The sequence below is a fragment of the Magnolia sinica genome, chromosome 7 (genome assembly GCF_029962835.1).
Source record: "Magnolia sinica isolate HGM2019 chromosome 7, MsV1, whole genome shotgun sequence".
Taxonomy (NCBI): Eukaryota; Viridiplantae; Streptophyta; class Magnoliopsida; order Magnoliales; family Magnoliaceae; genus Magnolia; species Magnolia sinica.
The window spans coordinates 29401644-29417082 of NC_080579.1; the positions used below are offsets into that span (position 1 = coordinate 29401644).

General features: G+C 41.1%; 1 protein-coding gene across 4 annotated transcripts in view; it reads right to left on the reverse strand.

Annotated features, from left to right (window-relative positions):
* LOC131251259 (rho GTPase-activating protein 7) overlaps window positions 1-15439 on the reverse strand; it is a 107704-nt gene that overhangs the window by 10786 nt on the left and 81479 nt on the right. The gene's annotated exons all lie outside the window — the stretch shown is intronic.

Below are 15439 nucleotides of genomic sequence, written 5' to 3' on the forward strand. Positions count from 1 at the left end.
CAGCCCCTCTTTTCTATAAAAGAGAGGGAGCTCTCTCACACTCATCCCCTCCAACACCTAGCAAAAAATCCAGATTTTTTCCAAGTGAGAGAGAGAGAGAGAGAGAGAGAGAGAGAGAGAGAGAAGTGGGGCCAAGGTGTGTCCCACCATCTAGTTTGTAAGTGGACAACCCCATCAAGCCAAGTAAAGAGTGGACCACCCCAGATCATCCAACCAAACCCAAAATCCCTCTTTACTTACTGTTTTTCAAAAAAAAAAAAAAAAATCTAAGTACTAGAACTGCTTACTGGTAGCCCTATTTGATACCTGATGGACCCCACGCTCTGTAGCTAAGAGTTCCCCCATGGGAAATGTCTAGTATTCGTATCAGAGGGTTAGGGTGTCCCACCACCTTGATGAAAACGGGCCCCAAGTGTTTGAAAAATGAGCCCCAATTTGGGACAGACCCCAGTTTGGAAACTGTAGTGTCTGATTTTTCTTATTTTGGACCAACTTTTAGCATCTGTGGCAGGCCCCATGTACGAATTATGTGGGGACCACCATTTGGGCTTTTTAACCTATATATAAGGCTAGAAAAATGACCTTTTACTTCGGCCTAAATGGGCCCCATGTGATTGGTAATCAGGTCCTAAAATGGGACCAGTTGAAGTTGTGCAGAAATTTATAGTAGCCATGTTTGGCCTTGCACCGAAAATTGTGCATGCACATTCAGCAGGCCCTGCCTTGGGGGTTTTGAAGCCCATATATGGGGTTATCCCTGGGTGGTGTTCCTTCGCCAAAAGAGGGTCCCGTGCGATTGTAAGTGGAGCCCAAAACTAGGCCGAACCCATTTCTGAAATAACTGAAACTTGGATTTTTATTTGGTTAAAACTTGTGAGGACCCCACCTGGTGTGCATGTGCTGATACATGTGGTCCATTTGGTTGTAGGCCCCTCAGGATGTGTAGGAGTATATATATATATATATATAAACTTTACCCACTCTGTCCATCCAGTGGGTCCACTGACTATGGACCCCACTTAATGTAAGCGTTGTATATTCACACCATCCATCTATTTTGTCAAGCCCACTGGAGGGCATCCCCAAAATGAAGCACATTCAAATCTACCGCGCTATACGAAAACAGTGGACTGGGCCCCATTTACCTTAGGGCCCATCCTAACACGTGTTCTCCACACCACCTACTAGAAATCAGGTGGGCTGGTTGACCATAGAGCCCACCTTGAAGTAGAGCTAGGCATGGAACGACTCGACTCGCCTGACTCAACTTGTCCGACTCATTCAGACCCAACTCGACCTAAACCGAATGGGTGAGTTGGCTAAACAGAGCAAGCTTCGCCCAATCCAAATTCAAACCAAGTCGAGTTCGAGTTGCCTAGTAATGACCCGAAACTTGATCCGGTCAGACTCGACTCAATTTGAAACCGTCTCAACTCGGATTCGGGTATATATATAATAAAAAATCCTAATTTTTAAGTATATCTAACCATATACACCGCACCCAACCCCTACCTGATCCCAAACTCTCTCTCCTTCCCTTATCCTCCTCTTCCAAGCCCGGCAACCACCCATCACCATCACCACCCTCCTCCTCCTCTCCCTCTCTCCTCTCCACTCCCTCCCTCCCTCCTCTTCCAAGCCGGTAGCCACCCACCACCACCATCACCACCCCCCCCCCCCCCCTCTCTCTCTCTCTCTCTCTCTCTCTCTCTCTCTTCCAATCCCGATAGCCACCCACCATCCTCCTCTCTTTCTCCTCTCCTCTCCATTCCCTCCCTCCCTCGTCTCTCGATTCGAATCGGTGTCAACTCGAACCGACTCGGTACTTTTGACCGGGTCAGACTTGGTCTAGAATAGTCTAGGCCAGACCTGGATTCGAATCGGTTCAGGCATGCTAGACTCGGTACTGAGTCGAGTCGAGTTCGAGTCGGGCCTATTTCAAAACCGGATCGAGTCGGGTCAGTCCTAACTCAGTTTGACTCGACTCGAGAAGTATGTATTTTCTATTCACCCTGCCTATCAATTTTGGAAGCTCATGTGGCCCACCTTGGTGTATGCATGTTAGACCTATGCTGCAAATTGTCTTGGGCAGTGAAGTAGGCCTTATGGCAAGGCCCAAACTAAGCCCAATAGTGGAGCCACTTCAAAAGCCCAAATAAACCAAACCAATGGGTTATTATCCAGGCCATATGTGAAGCCCAAACTAAGGCAAATTGTAAGTGCCAAAAGGCACAACTACTTGAAAGGATAAGCTCATCTAATATTTAATGCACATGAGGTCGTGTATGCATGTGTTGAATGTGATTGACTGAAATGTGTGGATATGATCATATGTGATGTGATTGCTTAATGATGGTTGGTTTCCATGTTTCATTCGGCCCATTGGCAATAATGTAATAAGCCCATAAGAACACGTGATGTACGCATGGTGAAAATAACATGTGACATATAAATGTTGTAGATGACATGTGATGTATGCATGATGTAGGGATTGATGTTATTGGACCTTGGTTATGCCCATGATGAAGCCCATTGCTTATGAGTATTTCGGCTATGATCTGGTCCACATTTGAGTAAGTTAAAATGGACTACCACAAACAAGGGACTATGAGAAAGGGGCCAGAGGACCCATGGTACACTTGGTAGGAAATGCAAAGTGGCGTTGTATTTTAATCTAGCATCCACATATGATATTGTACACATGATGACTTGTTTAGTGGTTCATAATATAAGCATGCATGGCACGTATGCATGAGCATGTCATGATATTTGGGCCCTTTTGTTCGTTTGTATGCCTAGACGAGATCTAGAGGGGTATTGAGTATTGTAATAGATATTATTTATGGTATTGTGAGATTGCGAGTGGCATGCCCTTGAACCCAAGTAGTTCTATTCTATGGATTTTGTGCTCGTTAAGTCGGTGCCGACGGGTCCCTTCCAACGTGGTCGAGTAGCGGGCGAGCAAAGTTATGAAGTGCCAAGACCCTCAAATATCGAGACCGGGAAGGCAGAGGTGTAACAAGCTTACCTACTACTAGGACTGGGTGAGTGTATTAGTTGGAGATGGTGGCCCTACTGTCGATGGTCAAGTAGGGAAAACAAATGCGGCCTCCATTTGTAGACCGGGTGGCCAAGTCCACTGCTGAGTGTCAGATAGGGAAGAGGTGTGATGATGCGGACATCAGTAGTGCACCCTTTAGAGTATACCAGAAGAAGAGGCGTGGCTGACAGAGTACCGGAGTAGAAGAGTTGATGTGGATGGACGCCGGACCCATTTTCTGACGCATTATAAGTGCAGGAGTGGCATGACTACATCCTGACCGCACGCCCATGGGGCGGATTTCAAACCCTGTCGTGCAGGTGCTTTTAGTTTTTAACCGTTTTTTTGTTCTTTTCCTTGTTTTTAGGGTCTTTAGTACACTTTTACTTTTTCCATGACTTGTATATACACTGTGAGAACCCTATTTTATTATTATTGAATGAATAGAAATTCGTATCTTTTCTTCCTCTTTATTCAAGAGATTAGTATTTCAGGATTGACCCTTGCGTGTTGAGGATTCTACCCCGGTTTTAGGTTTCCTTCTTTCTGGATCTTCGAGGTGCAAGAAAAGGTAAGTATCAAGTGTCTATTTCTTTGATGCCCTAGAATTCGTACTCGATCTCATCTCCAACCCATCTCTCTTCTTCATCCCTTTCATTCCTCACTGGATATACTCTTTTGATTTGAACGGAAAAGAGGGATAGTTAGTCAAGAGAATCAGATCCAAACTTGATTGTGGGTTGACTTATGTTAAATATGGGATATCCTCATATCCCTAGGTCCTTCATTTTTACTGTTTACGTGATTTTATGCCAAGGGGCATGATCTTGACAGAATGTCCCTTCTTGACCTCTCAGTTATCTTCCTAGGTTTCGTTGTATCGTCAGAGAGTATGTCTGCAGACCTTGAGAAAGTCAAGGCCATTGTCAATTGGCTTAAGCCGCATACCATACACGACGTGCGAAGCTTTCATAGCCTAGCTACATTCTATCGACGGTCAATCCGTGGATTTAGCTCGATTATGGCTTCCATCATAGATTATATACGAGAAGGGGAGTTTCAATGGACGAAAGCCATGGCACGGGCTTTCTCAGTAATTAAGAAGATGACGGAAGTGCCAGTCATGCGTCTACCTGACTTTACCAAAGCCTTTGAGATAACATGTGATGCATCAGGAATTGCCATATGCGAAGTGTTAAGCCAAGAGGGGCATGATGTGGCCGTTTTCAATGAGAAGTTGAACGAGGCTAAACAATGTCGTGCAATCATTGCGCCATTGGCAGCATTATTTATTACCACAAGAATTCATCCTGTTCTCTGATCATGAGGCCTTGAAATGTTTGAGCTCTTAAAAGAAGTTGAGCCTTATGCGTGCCAAGGGGGGGCACAGTTTCTTCAAGAGTACACGTTTGTGCTTAAGCACAAGGCTGAAAAAGATAATAAGGTTGCTGACGCACTTACCGTCATATCATGATGTTGCAATCCATGAGTATTGAAGTAACAGGCAGAGCAACTCAAGGGTGAGTACTCAAACCGTCCTAATTTTAGGATCATTTACGCGTCATTGTCTAGTGACCCGCCCTTGAGGAGTGTAGAGTTCGTCCTTACAGATGGATATCTTTTTAGAGGGGACAAGCTCTGTATCCCATGCACATCCCTCCGTGATTTTCTACTTTGGGAGTTGCATGTTGGAGGGATGGCAGGTCACTTTGGTCGAGATAAAACAGTTACCCTTGTGTCTGATCGTTTTTATTGGCCTAATCTCCAGCGAGATGTGGCTAAGATTGTAGGGTAGTGCGGACATGTCAACTGGCAAAGTAGAGGAAGCAAAATATAGGTTTATATACTCTTTTGCCAGTTCCACATGCCTCGTGGCAGGATGTCAGTATGAACTTCATACTTGGGCTTCCTAAGACTATTCGTAAGCACGACTCCATACTCGTGGTTGTTGATCGATTTTCTACAATGGCTCATTTCCTATCCTATTATAAGACTTCAAATGCCTCCCACATTGCTAAGTTATTCTTTCAGGAGGATGTGCGACTTCATGGAGTACCTAGATCCATTGTGTCTGACAGAGATACTAGGTTCACTAGTTATTTTTGGAAGACTCTCTGGCATCTTTGGGCATAGGGCTCTAGTTTTCTTCAACATATCATCCCTAGTCGGATGGTCAAATTGAGGCAGTGAACCGTAGCCTAGGGAATTTGTTGAGATGTCTGGTTGGAGACCGCCACGGAACCTGGGACACGGTTCTTCTCACAGCACAGTTCGAGCATAATTCTTCAATGAATAAGTCCACAGGAATGAGCCCGTTTGAAATTATTTTAGGTCCCCCGAGTCCCCATAGATTTGATCCTCATAGCTACCCCACGGCGTCCTTCAGAATCAGGAGAGTCCTTCATCTAGCATATACATGCATTGCATAGTGAGATTAGGAGGAAGATTAATTCAAGTAATGAACATTATAAACTTTTTGTTACACTCACAGGAGATTTATGGAATTTCAACCTGGAGATGACGTCATGGTTCGTATTAGGTCTAATCGATTTCCACCTGATCCATGAAGAAGCTTTATGCCTGTATCATAGACCCATATAAAATTGTGAAAGGTTAGGGTCTAATGCTTATGTTGTTGATATCCCAGCTACCATGGGCATCAGTTCCACATTTAATGTGGAAGATCTAGTTTCCTATCACGAGCCATTACCTCTATCTATTGATTCTCCTGTTTCTTTCCAGACTCCCATTATATATGGACCTTGGCCACAACCTGACTTTCCTATACCCAGCTTCCACATTTAATGTGGAAGATCTAGTTCCCTATCATGAGCCATTACCTCTATCTACTGATTCTCATGTTTCTTTCCAGACCCCCATTATATATGGACCTTGGCCACAACCTGACTTTCCTATACCCATCTTACCTTCTCTTCCACCTGCACCGCGAAGGGACGAGATAGAGGAAATTTTAGACTCGGAGGCGGTTTCCGGAAATTCCTAGTCAAATGGAGGAATAGGCCCGCTACAGATAACTCTTGGATCACAGAGAAAACTGCAGCGCATTGACCCCCGATTTGTTCAAGAGATTAAGGTTCCTACCCAAGGAGAATTGATGCGGACATCAGTAGTGCACCCTTTAAAGTGTACCAGAACAGGAGGTGTCGCTGACAGAGTACAAGAGAAGAGTTGATGTGGATGGGCGTCAGGTGCATTTGACCCATTTTCTGACGCGCTATGAGTGCGGTAGCGGCATGATTGCACCCTAATCACAGGCTCGTGAGGCAGATTTCACACCCTGTCGTGCGGGTTTTTTTTAGTTTTAGGCGTTTTTTTGTTCTTTTCCTTGTTTCGGGATATACCCTTTAGTGCACTTTTTACTTTTTCGTATTTTTGTTATTTTCCTTGTTTTTAGAAGCTTTAGTGCACTTTTACTTTTTCCATGGCTTATATATATACTGTGAGAAACCCTAATTATTATTATTGAATGAATAGAAATTCGTATCTTTTCTTCTTCTTTATTCAAGAGATTAGTATTTCAGGATTGACCCTTGCGTGTTGAGGATTCTACCCCGGCTTCAGGTTTCCTTCTTTCTAGATCTTCGAGGTGCAAGAAAAGGTAACTATCAACTGTCTTTTTCTTTGATATCCTAAAATTCGTACTCAATCTCGTTCTCATCTCGAACCCATCTCTCTTCTTCATCCCTTTTGTTCCTCTCTGGATATACCCTTTTGGTTTGAACGGAAAAGAGGGAAGGTTACTCAGGAGAATCATTTCCAAACTTGATTGTGGGCTGACTTATACTAGATAAGGGATATCCTCATATCCCTAGGTCCTCCATTTTTATTGTTTACGTGATTTTATGCCAGGCAGCATGATCCTAAGGGAATGATCTCATTTATGTGTTGAGATTTGCCTAATTCCTTTGATTGAGAACAGTTAGTTGATTAATTTATTTATTTGAAACTCTTCATCCTGATCATACATGCATCTAGAGTTAGGCCATCACGTCCCTACACATGTGACGAGCCCAAAGATTGCCTCATTTGAGAAATATGAGTCATAGACACTATCCGAGGGAGCTTAGTCCTGATCCTGAGCGTGACAAAAAATTCCATATATGGTTCATTGTGAGGGAATGGCGCCGAAGTTTATGATTATGATTTTGGCAATAATGGTACAGATGCGACATGCGAACAGGTACGATATTCATGCATTCAGGATTGTGGATGCATAAATATAGTCTAAGTGACCCATATTCATGGGCCACGGTCCTCAACATAGGACTATTCGCACGTTAGGTATAGGGACCAATGTGGGTTGTTGCCCTTAGTGTGAAGCCCCTACTGGCCTGCAATGCATCGCATTATGACTCGACTATTCATTGTTTGTTCTCTTTGTAACATGCTTGTGATCAATGTTCGTAATATCGATGCTATCGGCCGATATTATCCTTATCGTTGGCTAGTGATACGAAACACCTCAGAATGCCCTCAGAAATGCAAAAACAAACAATAATAATAATAATAATAATAATAATAATAATAATAATAATAATAATAATAATGGAATTCTATATATCATGTGATATATCGCAAAATATCGTGCAATATCGATGATATATTGTAATTTATCGTGATTTTCAATTGATTGTATACACGATATCGTCGATATCCACGATATCTTTCTATAGCCACCTACTAAGGAATCTTCCTATAACCAACTACCCCTGGTATCAATAAAACAAGCATCGTTTTCGGCAAGAGTGGCCAAATCCCCTCTACCAGTTTCATAAATTTCAAAAAATATATATATAAATATATATAGGAAAATCTCTCTTACCTTTAGATCTACCTGTGGGAGTAGCCTTTGACTGGATTTAGTGGGCCAATTGCCGAGTGCGTCGGATCAGATAAGAAAACTTTGAAACCCCTTTTTTCTTCCGAAGAGAATTGCTTAAATAAAACAAAATTTACACCGAGGTTTTGGGGACTTGGGTAGGGATTTTTTTTTAATGAAATCCGGGCGAATTTTTTGGCCTATTGAACGAAATCGCAGGGATTTGCAGCTGCGATACTATGGCTTTAACGGAGAAGAAGACGAGCGGGTTTCATCTTTCAAACGGAGTTGGGAGTGCTTAAAAGGGAGTGGATTCGGTGCAACTTCAGCTGCATTTAAGACCGTGTGGCCCTTACAACGAGGCCCACATTTATGTATATATTTTATATCCATTCTATCCATACGTTTGGGGAGATCAATTTAGGTCATGAGACAAAGAATGAGTCATATCCAAAGCTCAAATGGACCCATCACAAAAAAATAGTGGGGATTGAACGCTTACCATTAAAAACTTCTTGAGGGTCATAGGTGTTTTCGATCACGCTGATATTTGTGTTTTCCCTTCATCCATATCTTCCTAAACTTATGAATAGGTTGGATCTTAGATAAACATCATGGTGGGCCCTAGGAAAGTTTTAAATTTCAATGGTGAGAGTCAGTCCCCGCTGTTTTCTATGGTGGGGTCTACTTGAGCTTAGGATCAGCCTCATTCTTTGGCTCATGCCCTAAAAAGATCTCTCCAAATGGATGGACAGTGTAGAAATAACACATACATCATGGTAGGGCCCACGGTCAGGGTCTCGCCCACTTTGTCAATGCGGTTTGGGGAGTACCCCAACTCAGGTGCGATTTTGGTGGATCCCTAACTGTAGGGCCCACTGTAATGTATGTGCCTTACATCCATATCATCCATCCATTTTGAAAGCTCATTTTAGGGCATGATCCCAAAAATGAAGCAGACCCAAATCTTAGATGGTCCATAATATAATTAACAATGTGAATTGATTGTCTACCATTGAAAATTTCTTAGGGTTTACAGAAGTTTTCAATCAAGCTTATATTTGTTTTTTTCCCTTCATCTAGGTTTGTGTGCAAGGTATCCCGTATCAGTATCGGTTGGCGTAACGGTGCCCACCGATACCGATACCGATACCGATACCGATACCGATACCAGGGTGTATCAGCGATACGGGGGCGTAACGGCCCATAACGCTGCAAAAAAAAAAAGAATAAAAATTGCCAAAAAAATATGAAAAAAATATGAATTAAATCCGGAATATTCTAAGCATTCCAAATATGCATTCATTTATAAATTGGAACATGTTTATGGTGGTGTAACGATCCATTCTTTGGTAAGAAGCTGTATCGGACTATCTGATGAATTTATGAACCAGACAACCTGGTATTGGCTATAGATATTTTATATTTAATTATTTAACTATATAATATTAATATGAATTAATTAGAATGAATCTAATACCAAAATATCTCATATTTGTAGGTTTGGTGTATTACATACCTTGTGACTTGTGTACATTTTATTTCAACATACAATCTAGGGACTTTTATGTCCAATTATATAATTCATATATCTAACAAATTAATATAATTTTTCCCAATAAATCATAAGAAAAAATTTGAAATTATATTCACGTAAATAGTGTTGTTAATTTAGAACTGATTTGGTGGACCATTTGATGCCCCAAATCAATGTTAAATTCATGCAATCTATTGGCACTTACCTCACTAATGGATTGGTGGATATTTATTGAACAATGATAAATGAAAAATATCAAATGATCCTATTTCAGCAAAACAAGTGTTTGCAAATTAACGGTGAAAATCATTTAAATAATTTAATTTTGGAATTGTGACATGGCAACAATAGTGCCATAATTTAATTTATTAATTTTAAGATAATGTATGCCTCATGGACAATTTTTACAGCCATGTACATAGGGCCCACCACGATGTATGTATTGTATATCAATGACATCCATCCGTTTTATCAAATCATTTAAGGCATGGTCCAAAAATGAGGTCGATCCATATCTAAGGTGGACCACACAATAGGGATTGAATTCCCACAATTAAAACTTTTATTATTATTATTATTATTTTATATATATATATATATATATATATATATATATATATATATATTAAGCTGCGACTTTTGTTTTCCTTGATCCAAGTCCATGCAACCTTATCAGTAGTTTTGATGGTAAATAAGTTTTTAACAATGGGCATTCAATCCTACTGTGTGGTCCACTTGAGATCTGGATCTGTGTCATTTTAGGGACCATGCCTTGAAATGATCAGGAAAAACTGATGGGTAGCATGGATTGGCTGGTGTACCTCACCTATATAGCTGTTGTATTGACGTTAGCAAGTTCTGTGGGTCTGATCATGAGGTATGTGTTATATCCAAACCGTGCATCCATTTTGTGAGCTCGTCTTAAGGCTTGAGATGAAAAATAAGACAGATCTAACTATCAAGTGGACCACACTGCAAAAACTAGTGGGGAATTGAACGTCTACCATTGAAACCCTTTTTGGGGCATAGAAGTTTTCGATCAATATGAAAAAAAAAAAAAAAATCCTCTTCATACAGGTCTTTGTGACCTTATGAACATATTGGATTGAAAATAAACGTTATGGTGGGCCTACGAATTGTTTAAAGGTGAAAATCATTATCTCCGCTGCTATTTGTGGTGTGGTCCACCTGATCTTTGGATATGATTCATTTTTTGGATAATGATCTAAAATGATCTCCTATGGGGCCCATGTAACTTTGATCTCCTTTGAACCGTTCGTACAGCTCGAAGCTCGAGGAGCGTCAGTGCTCGTCTCCGCATGACACGTACCTACATCATCTATATAGCTGCAGTGGTACACCAGCCCATCCGCTTCCAGCATCAGTGCTCGTCTTCGCACGACACGTACCTACAGCAGCGATAGCTGGTGTGTGGTACACCAGGCAATCCGCTTCCATTCTTTTCCTGACCGAGAGAGAGGGAGAGTGAAATGAGAGGGAAAAAGAAAAAATGAGAGGGAAAGAAAGGGAAATGGAGAGAAGAAGAAAACGAGTGGGAAAGAAAGACAAAATGAGAGAGAAGGGGAAAACAAGAGCTGCAACTGCAGCCTGAGAAGGAGGAGGAGAAAATGAGAGGGGGGGCCACAGCTGTAGCCTGAGAAGAAGAAGAAAAAAAAAAAAAAAGGGTACGTATTTTATTTTCTTTTTCTTTTTTTTTTAAACCCTATTTCTGTAACAGTCGTTACGGGTCCGTAACGGCCGTTATGGCCCGTAACGGCTCCATAACGGCCGTTACGATCACAGAATCGGGGGGGTGCCCGTTTCAACCCCGTATCGCGTAACGGCCTGGGCCGTTACCATTACGTAACGTACAACCATATCGTAACAGATACGGGACACCTTGTCTGTGTGACCTTATGAACAGGTTGGATTTGAAATAAATATCATGGTGGGCCCTACGAAGGTTTCAATAGTGGGCGTCACTGTTCCCATTGCTTTCTGTCGTGGGATCCACTTGAGCTTTGGATCGGCGTCAATCAATTCTTTGGCTCATAACCTAGAATGATCTCTCCAAATGGATGGATGGTGTAGATACAACACATACATCATGGTGGGGCACACAATTAGGGTCCCACCCACATTACCATTATGCGTGGATTGGGCATTACCCTCGCTAGGACAGGACATGGATTTCCCGTGAAAGCCTTCCATAGGAAGTTCCTGCTCTAGGATGCTAGGTGGGGCCCACCGTATTGTTTGTGATAAATCCAGACCGTCCATCCATTTTGGGAGTTCATTTTAGGACATGAGACAAAAAATGAGGTGGATGGATCCAAAACTCAAGTGGGCTGCATAAGAGGAAACCGTGGGGATTCAATGACCACCGTTTGAAACTTTCGTATGGCCACAAAGTTTCATATCGGGCTAAGTTTTGGGTGTTTTCACTTCATCTGAATATGAATGACTTTATAAATGGTTTGGATGGCATATAAAGATCAAGGTAGATCCCAGGAAGGTTTCAACGGTAGGAAACTTTCCCCAGTTTTTCCTCTCGTCTAACCCACTTGAGTTTTGGATCCACATCATTTTTGGTCGCATGTCCTAAAAATGAACTCACAAAATGAATGGAAGGTGTGGATTTCTCACAAACATCACAAGGGCCCCACCTAACATCTGATGAGAACATCACTTCACGTACACCATTGTGTACGTATCAGAGAAGGCAGGCTACACCGATTTCCCTGTGGCTAGGCGACAACCCGTGATCATGTTGAAGACCCCAAGTGCATGTGCAAGCATCCGGAAGACCCACCATTAAGAAGATGCACATGAGTTGCTACATGGAGTGATCTAGATAGTTAGATTGGAGGGACATGACGATCAGGCCGTTGGATCGCATAAATCATATGATTTGGCCATTGATCTTAGATCGTCCACATCAGTTTTTTTTTTTTAAGATTTTATCATCGTTTAGGATTTAGTTTTGATTATTTTATGTTTGGACACCTTTTATGAGTGATTTAATAAATTCTATTTAGACTAGGGTCTTTTTTTAATTAAAATTTCATAAGACGGTGTTTTTTGTAATTAGTAAAACTTGTTGAATCTATAAAAAGAGGGTGAGCGTGCGACTCTCTCACTCATTAGGTTTTGTGGGGAAAAAAAAAAGAGGCTTTTTCTCTTTTCTTCTTCTTCCATCTTCATGAGATTTGAAAATACTTCCATGTGATTTGGAAGGGAGATTGGTGTGAGGCTAATCTTCATCAACGGAAGTATGAGGTCTCTATCTATCCTTACAAGATCACCCTTTCATTATCCATCAAGGTATTTTCTTCTTTAATTCTCCCATCCCAGATCTTCGTCTTCTTCTAAAACCTCACATTCCCACACCCATCAACAATCCAAACCCTAGAAGACTTAAACCCATCCAACCTACCCTCACGTGTGACCGTATGGCCACACCTTGAGCCTTTTGGCTTCCCATCACCCTTAAATCAAAACCCTCTTGTCTTTTCCCCAAAATCCCTAACTTCCCTTCAGCCAAAACCTTAATTCCCCTCTACCAATACCTAAATCCATCAATCCCCTTAACCAATTCACCCAATTTATTAATAGATTTCTCAATTTCTTTAACCCTAATTTCACCCTAGGGTGTATTAAGTCTTCTACTTAAATTTAAAAAAAAAAAAAAATTAAAAAAAGCCTTTAACATATGCTAATTGGATGTCCCTACATCCATTGGATCCTAGTTTCTTTTATTTAATGATCTTGTACTACGATGTTGGTAACCTATGCTAGGATTATGCATGATATTCTTATGGTTTAGTTGGTATCGGCGAATGATAATTGCAAGTTTTATGTTCTTTTGTTGAATAACTTAATCTTGATGCTTGATCTCACATAATATTTGGCTCATGCATTGGTCCTACATCAACATTCCAGTGCAGGAACTTCCTACTTTTGTAGGAAATCCGCATCCACCAGGACGAGCACAACTTGGGCAAGACCCTGAAACCAGCGATGTGGGTGAGGCCCTGACTGTAGGGCCCACCTCGATATGTGTGTTATACATCCACGTTGTCCATCTATTTTTCCAGATTATTTTAGGATACGAACCCAAAAATGAAGCCCATACAAGTTTCAAGTAGACCACACTACTAGAAAAAGTGATCATTGAACTTCCACCTTAAAAGCTTCCTAGCGTCCATAGTAATGTTTATTGAACATCCAACCTGTTGATAAGGTCATACAGATCTAAATGAAAAAAAGCAAAAAAGAAGTAATATTAGCTTGTTCTAAAACTTGTGACCCATAAAAGGTTTTCAATGGTCATTAACCATTTTTTCCTGTGGTGTGATCCACCATTAAAAACTTCCTAAAGGCCCGTTGTTTCTTCTGGTGTGGTCCACCTAAGAATTGGATCAGCTTTATTTTTTAGCCCATGCCCTAAAATGAGTTGGCAAAAAGTATGAACAGTGTAGATATACCACACACACACATTGAGGTGGGGTCCACATATTGAGCTCGGGCATGGCGGGTTAGGAAAGGAAGGGAAAGGGTAAGAAATGGATGGATGGGTAAGGTAGGGTTTAAGTTTTAACTTTTTTATTTTTAAATATAAAATAATATAATATAATATATATTCAAGTCAAGCCGAGCTTGAGCTTCGAGCCGAGTCGAGTCAAACTCCACTATGTTTGAACTCGGCTCGTTTTCAAAACGAGCTGGGTCATATGAAGCTTGGCTCGCCTCGAGTCGTCATTCAAGCCGAGCTAGATCGAGCCATGCCGAGCAAGCTTTTCAAGCTAGCTTGGCTCGTGTACGGCCCTACAGGGGATTTACGCTATTTGTTAATGCTATGGGTGCTATTCGAAACACTGCTTGCAAGGTGTAGTTTAGCCTATTCAAGATGTGGCATCAATGGGTGATTTTTCCTTGGTTTGGCACAATAACAAGCTTAGGAAGCAAGAAAGAATTGTTCCAAAGATGTTCTTGTTTGCTAGGGAAAGGAACGGGAGATGTTTTCAAAATATTAGTAGCTCAACAGTGGAGGTTTTCAGCAGGGTGAAACTTTATGTAATGGAATTGGCCTCTTGTATTAAATCCCTTGTGGGATTCAATTTTTCCCTTTGTTTGGGTCGTAGTTTTGTGCGCCATCTCGGCACTTATTCAAGAAAATATCGTTACCTTTGAAAAAATAAACATATTGCATATGATGTTAGTGTGGTTAATCAATCCTGTCTTTCATGAATGGACAAAACACATGGAAGTTTATTGTCACTCCGTTTGCGAGAGGATCACATCTAGACTACTTTGTACTCATGCCAGGTCATATGATCAACTGGCAAATATTCTTCATACATCCTTCTCATCTTCAATCTATTATGTGCAAACTAGGCATGTGTGACATCTTTGCTCTAGCTTGATGGGGAGTTTAGGAAACGTAGAGTTAGTGTACATGTGTATGGGCAATAGGTGTATGTGTTGAAAAATATCTTTTATATGGGCGTGGGTGTATCGTAATTTTTTGCTCCCAATGCACCCCATTTCTTTTAGTTGATAGGGTTTAATAATAAAGATTAGGGTGCAATAGATTTTCTGATCTCTACACAAACATTTCCCCCAAAAGCTTCTCTCTTCTTCTCTCTTATTCTTCTCAATGTGACAAATATTAGAAGGCTTTGTTTCTGGTGAATCCCGCAGATTAAGGAGACCCCTATAGGTAGTCCCAGTGTTTAAAATATCAACGATATGGGCCAATATATTCCACGATATATCTTGTATCCCACATGTGGGATACGAAACACACAAGTAGTGGGATATATCCCACATGTTCGATCCGGTGGGCATTTTTTATTTTCAATCCTTTTTTTCTACTGTAAATCATGTTAAATTAATGTCAAATTGTTACAAATCCATGATTTTTCATGTTTTGCGTGAAAAATCATGGATTGGGAGCTTCAATTTCAACATTGGAGGAGAAGAACCGAGTAGTGGAAAAATGAAAAAAAAAAAAAAAAAA